Consider the following 6,573-nt stretch of genomic DNA (forward strand, 5'->3'; position numbering starts at 1 on the left):
TCACTTTCTTGTAAATGCAGGCTTCTCCCTAAGTTTGTATAAACCCAAACGCTTTGATCACTTCATCAAAGTGGATTTTCCAACTTCGAGATGCTTGCACCAGCCCATAAATGGAGCGCTGGAGTTTGCATACCTTGTCGGCATTCTTAGGATCGACAAAACCTTCCGGCTGCATCGTCTACAATTCTTCCTTAAGGAAACTGTTAAGGAATGCCGTTTTGACGTTCATTTGCCAGATCTCATAATCATAGAATGCGGCAATTGCTAACATGATTCGGACGTACTTCAGCTTCGCTATGGGTGAGAAGGTCTCATCGTAGTCAACTCCATGAACTTGTCGATAACCCTTAGCGACAAGCCGAGCCTTATAGATGATCACATTACCATTCACGTCAGTCTTCTTCTTGCGTCAGCACATAAATTTCGACGACACCCCGTTCGCCGTGTGCCCGTGTCGGCGACGGGTAATGTTGTCATCGGCGTCGGCTGGAAAGCAGAGGCTCAACTGACATGGACTCTACCATATAGATATAGCTGGAGCAGGTTTAGTTGCCATGCACAAATTTGGCGGTCGTCCAGGACGCGCGCGAAGAACGGGTCGTGCACGGGGTGGGGCACCTTCTCGGCCGACGACAGCCCCGTCAAGACTTGCGAATTATTGGTCGAACCCGTGGAGCACAACACGCGGTGGGAAACCAGGCCCTGCTCCTACGCCATGCTGGTGGAGAAGTCATGGTACACCTTCTCTACGCCCGACATGTACGGCGACCAGACGCTACCCAAAAGGTTCCCCCGGGGAGTCCCCTTTGCGCTCGATTTCGCCGCCGGGAACACTTGGTGTCCGGCGGAAGGACAGCCGCCGCCTCGGGACTACGCCTGCGTCAGCGGCAACAGCTCCTGCGCCAACACAACATATTCTCCTGCAGCTGCAGGCTACATCTGCAAGTGCTGGGACCATTACGATGGCAACCCATACATTGCTAACGGATGCCAATGTACATACTTACATACTCCTACATTCATACATGCAAGAAACAAACTGTCCATTACCAACTCGTTAACGTGTCGATGATTCTTCAGACATCGATGAGTGCAAGCAACCCCAAGTGTACCCCTGCTCAAATGGTGGGATCTGCAAAAACAGGCCCGGAGGCTACGACTGTCCATGCAAATTCGGAATGAAAGGCGACGGCAAAGCCGGAACCTGCACACATGTATTTACTCCAGCAGCAAAAGCGACTGTGGGTAAGCTACCGCTATACTGCACCTGCAATTTATTTATTTGTCTCACCTAAATCAATTACTTCAAGCACCCTAAACCCTAAACCCTAGAAAAGTAGAAATGTATCAGAATGGTGCGTGCAACCATTTATTAAAAACAGGTCCAAAAAGTCTCGGTACCAGAACAAGCTCTGTCAGAGCTGAAAATAAAAAGTAAAGACAGCCACAACCGGCGAAAATAGAAACAGATGACTAAACACCTATCCTATTACATGACCGCCACCCAAACCGGTTGAAGATATCCCGAGCTACCATCACCCATCGGATAGACCCAGTAACCAAAGGCACCCTGGCTTCCATACGAGTGAGTAGCGACTACATATGGATCAAAGCAGTGGCCCTAAAGATAACCTGCAAAAAATTAATACGGGTTTGTCTGTTAAAAACCATGTCGTTCCTGAAGTTCCATATAGCCAATAGTAATGCATGCACATACTCCTACACATATATGTTCCATCGTATTCATCTCTACTCCATTTAGCCACGTCCCAAATAATGTGTGAATATTATTTGGAGGTGAGATATTGAAGGCTATATACACTGAGCACCATAAAACTTTGGTCATCGGACAATCGAGAAAGAGGTGTTTGATATTTTCATCATGCTCACAAAAGCTATATCTCCGAGAGCCCTCCCAATTACGTTTTGCCAACTTATCCTTAGTCAGAATCACCTCCCTGTGAACAAACCACATGAAGACCTTGATTCTTAATGGAACTTTGATCTTCCAAATATGTGAAGATTTTGGGATTGGACCGGAATTAATTAGATCCAAATACATTGATTTCATAGAGAAAATTTCATTAGTAGTTAACTTCCAGTGATACTCATGAGACAAGTGCACATCCATCAACCTTCTGACTAAATGGAGCCAAGCTTCCCAAAGGTCTCCAGCCAAAGGTCTCCTGAATTGAATATTTAGAGGGTTGGAGTGTAAGATTGTAGCAACATAAGCCTCTTTACGTTGTACAATATTATAGAAAGAAGCATATTGTGTGGGTAAAAGCGTCTCCCCTAACCACATATCCTCCCAGAATCTCGTCAAAGTATCATTTCCAATGATAAATTTGGTTCTATGGAAGAAGTCTGCTTTCGTTCTCATCAGACCCTTCCAAAAAGGCGAGTCATTGGGTCTAGCAGTAACCTGGGCTAAGGTCTTAGACTCCATGTACTTATTGCGCAGAATCTGGGCCCACGTGCTTTCGGTCTCTACAGATAACCGCTACAGCCATTTGCTGAGCAGACATATAGAAACACATCTATAACATAGCAACTGTCTGTTCATCTCTTGATGCATACAGAGCCGCATATATATATAATTGTTTCATAGGATCAACATTTCGGTTCCACTTCTTAATTCCTATAAATCACCTGACTTTATTGTACAAGCTACATGCTTTCCTTGTCCCTTGCACACTTTCCTCAGAGTTTCAACCCCTTGACAGTCTTGATTTAGATTTATTTTTCTTCTAGTTCTAGTGGTAATTTGATTTAGATTCCATTTACTTCTTATACTAAACATTTTTGCTAGATTTGTAATTGCTAATTTAGTGACATGCATAAAGCAAGTTTGTTTCTTGTCCATCTAGGTGCAATAGGTGGTATTCTTCTTATGGTGATTCTATCGTTTCTTCTTATTCTCCACAAAGAGAAAAAGAAGGGGCAAGAATTCTTCAAAAAGAACGGCGGCCCTACATTAGAGAAGGCAAATGTCATCAAACTTTTCAAAAAGGAGGAACTCAAACCAATTTTGGAGAGTAGCAACTTGATAGGTAAAGGTGGCTTTGGTGAAGTTTACAAGGGCCATCTTGACAATAAAGAAGTTGCAATAAAGAAGCCGATCAGTGGCAGTGTGCTAGAGAATGAACAATTTGCAAATGAAGTCATCATCCAATCTCAAGTCATCCACAAGAACATTGTTAGGCTCATTGGTTGTTGCCTTGAATTTGATGCCCCCATGCTGGTCTACGAGTTTATCACCCAAGGTAGCCTCCATGACAATCTTCACAGCAACAAGAACAATGTAGCTCTCAACTTGGATGCGCGTTTAAGTATTGCTGCACAGTCAGCGGATGGTCTAGCTTATATGCACTCAAAAGCAAATATTAGAATTCTACACGGTGATGTCAAACCAGCAAATATACTCTTGGATGATAACCTTGTACCCAAGATTTCAGACTTCGACATATCTAGGTTGATTGCGAGAGACAAGCAACACACTGGATCAGTCATCGGAGACATGAATTATATGGATCCAGTATATATACAGGAAGGCCTCCTCACCGAGAGAAGTGATGTCTATAGTTTCGGAGTTGTAATCCTGGAGCTTATCAGCAGTAGGATGGCCATACTTTCCGAGAATAATAGCTTGGTAAAGAGCTTTCTTGAAGCCCATAAGAAAAAGAAGAAGGCCACCGAGTTTTTTGACAAGGAAATCAATAGCAGAAGATTTGGAGCTTCTTGACAGTCTTGCGGTTATGGCGGTGGAATGCCTTAGCCTGGATGTAGATCAAAGACCAACGATGATGGAGGTAGCTGAGCGGCTACACATACTGAGTCGATCCGGTAAGGTGCAAGATGTTTGTCACTAATTGAGCTGTTTCCGGCACAATCCTTCAAACATGATCAGCAGTGGAGATCTCCTTTGGTCAGGGAAAAAAATAATTATAACTGTGTTTTTAAGGTGGCCGAATGTTTGTACGTCTGTAACCGTATTTCTAAGATGGCAGTACACGTTTGTACGCTGCACTACATCTTTTTACAAAAACTGTAACCGTGTTTATTTTTTGAATAACTTGGATTGTTTAACACATGTGTCACGTGGTAAATTGTAACCATGTTTATTTTTTGAATAACTTGAATTGTTTACCACATGTGTCACGTTGTAAATTGTAACCATGTTACAGGTAACACGTTATGTAACACATTATGACACCGCAAAAGAAAAAAGATAACACATTATGTTTGCTTGCACCAGCACAGTTTGAACGCACTATCTTTACAGGCTGTATGAAAAGCCAACTGGTGCTGTGGAAACGACGGCATACTATTTGGTTTCTGCTGCAGCATGTGGCTTGGTCGTCCCCTATAGTACGTTGGCATTCTTTTCTTTCTTCGGTCAAAAGTGAAAGAGGTTTTTAATTAAACAGTACTAACAGTCAGTCGAGTGCTATGTTCTTGTAACCAGTATTGTAGTTCAGTTGGGTAAATTTAAACTCTATGGTTAGTTGGGGTTGTGATATTGACTTGTCGCATTAGGACAACTCTAGCCTATCCCTATCCGGGTATAAAGGAGTAAAATTTCGGTTTTACCCCTCTAACCAGCGCCTAGCCGATCCCCAAAAACGAATGGAGTATTTTTTTTTACTCCATCTCCTGTCAGGCGCCTAAATATACTCGGCCGCTACGACACAGAGTAAAAAAGTATGTCTCGCTTGCGCCTCCCACCCCTTCCTCTCTCACCGCCTCTTCGTCGGTGCACCTCCCAGAGACCGTCCGCTGGCCTCGCCACTACCTCGCCGCATCCCTTGGCTCTCGCCATCCTTCTGGCCGACTCCCAGCCTGTTCGCCGCTCATCGTCGTCGCCGGAATAAAGGTGAAAGGTCGCCACTGTCGCCATAACCGATTCGTCAGATTGCTCTTGAATATTCTTCCTCTTTGGCGGCCGCTGATGAGGTCACCTATTACAGGTAGGGTCAAGGACCCATCATATGAGTCCCACATGGGACCCCACTCCATCATTGGTAGGTCCCTGGACCATACGAGCATTCGGATGCATATACGAGGAAGTCCGCTCGGGCACCTCGACGGCACTCGGATGACCACCCGTCACTCGGCTGGACAATCACCACTCGGACTAGAGAGATGAAGGGACGGCATGGAAGCTGCAACGGTCGAGGAATTCTAAGTCGTCCTTAAAGCGGAGTCAAGACTACCGTTACCTGTAAGGGTGCAACTGTTGTAGTAGTCTCTTTACACCTGTAACTGACGCAATTAATATCATTAAGCGCCCTTTTGACATGAAGAGCATGCGGCTGCGGCGCACTCTATATAAGCTGCCCTCCACCTCCGTAGCCAGGTTCAGGCAATCTCTCTAACTATACCCATCAAGAAAAATCAAGCCTCGGAGCATGAGAAGTAGGGATGTTACCTCCGCCGAGAGGGGTCTGAACTCGTTAAACACGGAGTGTTACACATGCGCTATAGCTAGGCTCTACCCCTCTTTCGTACCCCTAGTACTCATTGTCAGGATCGTAACCCCGACAGTTGGCGCCCACCGTGGGGCCAGGCATCTAACAAAGTTTCACGGCGTAGGTGAATTTCTTCATCATCATGTTAGTCGGCGGGGAAATCCATTTCAGATGCTCTCCTTCATTGTTGACGACTCAACGTGGCTTCGCGTGGCCCCGCTGGACGTGGAGGTGCTACCTGTCCGCAGTGGGGCGCATTTCCGCATGTCCTCTTATCGTATGGAGTCCTTCTCTAGCAGCCCTCGGCTCTGTACCGAGAACGCTCGGCTGCATTCAGGTCATACTGCACCCGGAGCAGGCAGGCGCGGGTGCTGACGATGAGGGAGAACGCTCGGCTGCATGGGTTCCCAGACTAGTACCACATATACGTACGGCCCCATCAAAGAGCGCACGGTAGGTTCATATCAGCTGTCGAGTAAAGTCGATTTTAAACCCTGAATTTGTAGAGGCAGTCCAAATCAGACCTTGAACTCTGAATCCCTGAAGTAGACACCCTATATTCAGTGATCCCCGTCAATTCAAGCCCTGAAACTATTTGTCGCACCAGGAAAAAGACAATCCCGGCCGGGATAACCTACTTCTCTCACTGACTCTTTAGACCCAGTTTGATTCTCACACACATTGCATTGTATTTTTGTGTACAAATTTTTACTCACCCAGCAATTACCATATAAGCAAGTAATAAAGGAACACAAAAAAAGCAAAAGCAAAAAGACATGAAAACAAAAAAAACAGAAAGGAAAATAAAGGAAGGGAGGGCAGGGTTGGGCTTTAGCCCAGTAGTAAATTGACAGAACCAAATATGTGGTCAGTTAAAACAAACAGCCAAAGGCAACTCAAAGAGCAAACTAAAGAAACAGTGCACATATCTCGAAGCAGAAATTTACGGTAAAAAAATCAACTGAACCAAATTCAATTTTCAGACGAATTACCTTCAGCAAGTGTGTACAGTATTACAGCGGTGGCAGACAACAACATTCCAAACGGGACCAAGCAATTTTCAAACTAAATGTTGGTGCACAAATTAGTGGCTTTGGTATTA

At 45.0% G+C, this 6,573-nt stretch overlaps 1 pseudogene; it reads left to right on the forward strand.

The window, feature by feature from the left end:
- The first annotated feature begins 371 nt into the window (after window positions 1–371).
- LOC123172590 (putative wall-associated receptor kinase-like 16) lies at window positions 372–3,872 on the forward strand (annotated as a pseudogene).
- The last annotated feature ends 2,701 nt before the right edge of the window (window positions 3,873–6,573 follow it).

Source organism: Triticum aestivum, unplaced genomic scaffold, assembly GCF_018294505.1.
Source record: "Triticum aestivum cultivar Chinese Spring unplaced genomic scaffold, IWGSC CS RefSeq v2.1 scaffold181749, whole genome shotgun sequence".
NCBI classification, from domain to species: domain Eukaryota; kingdom Viridiplantae; phylum Streptophyta; class Magnoliopsida; order Poales; family Poaceae; genus Triticum; species Triticum aestivum.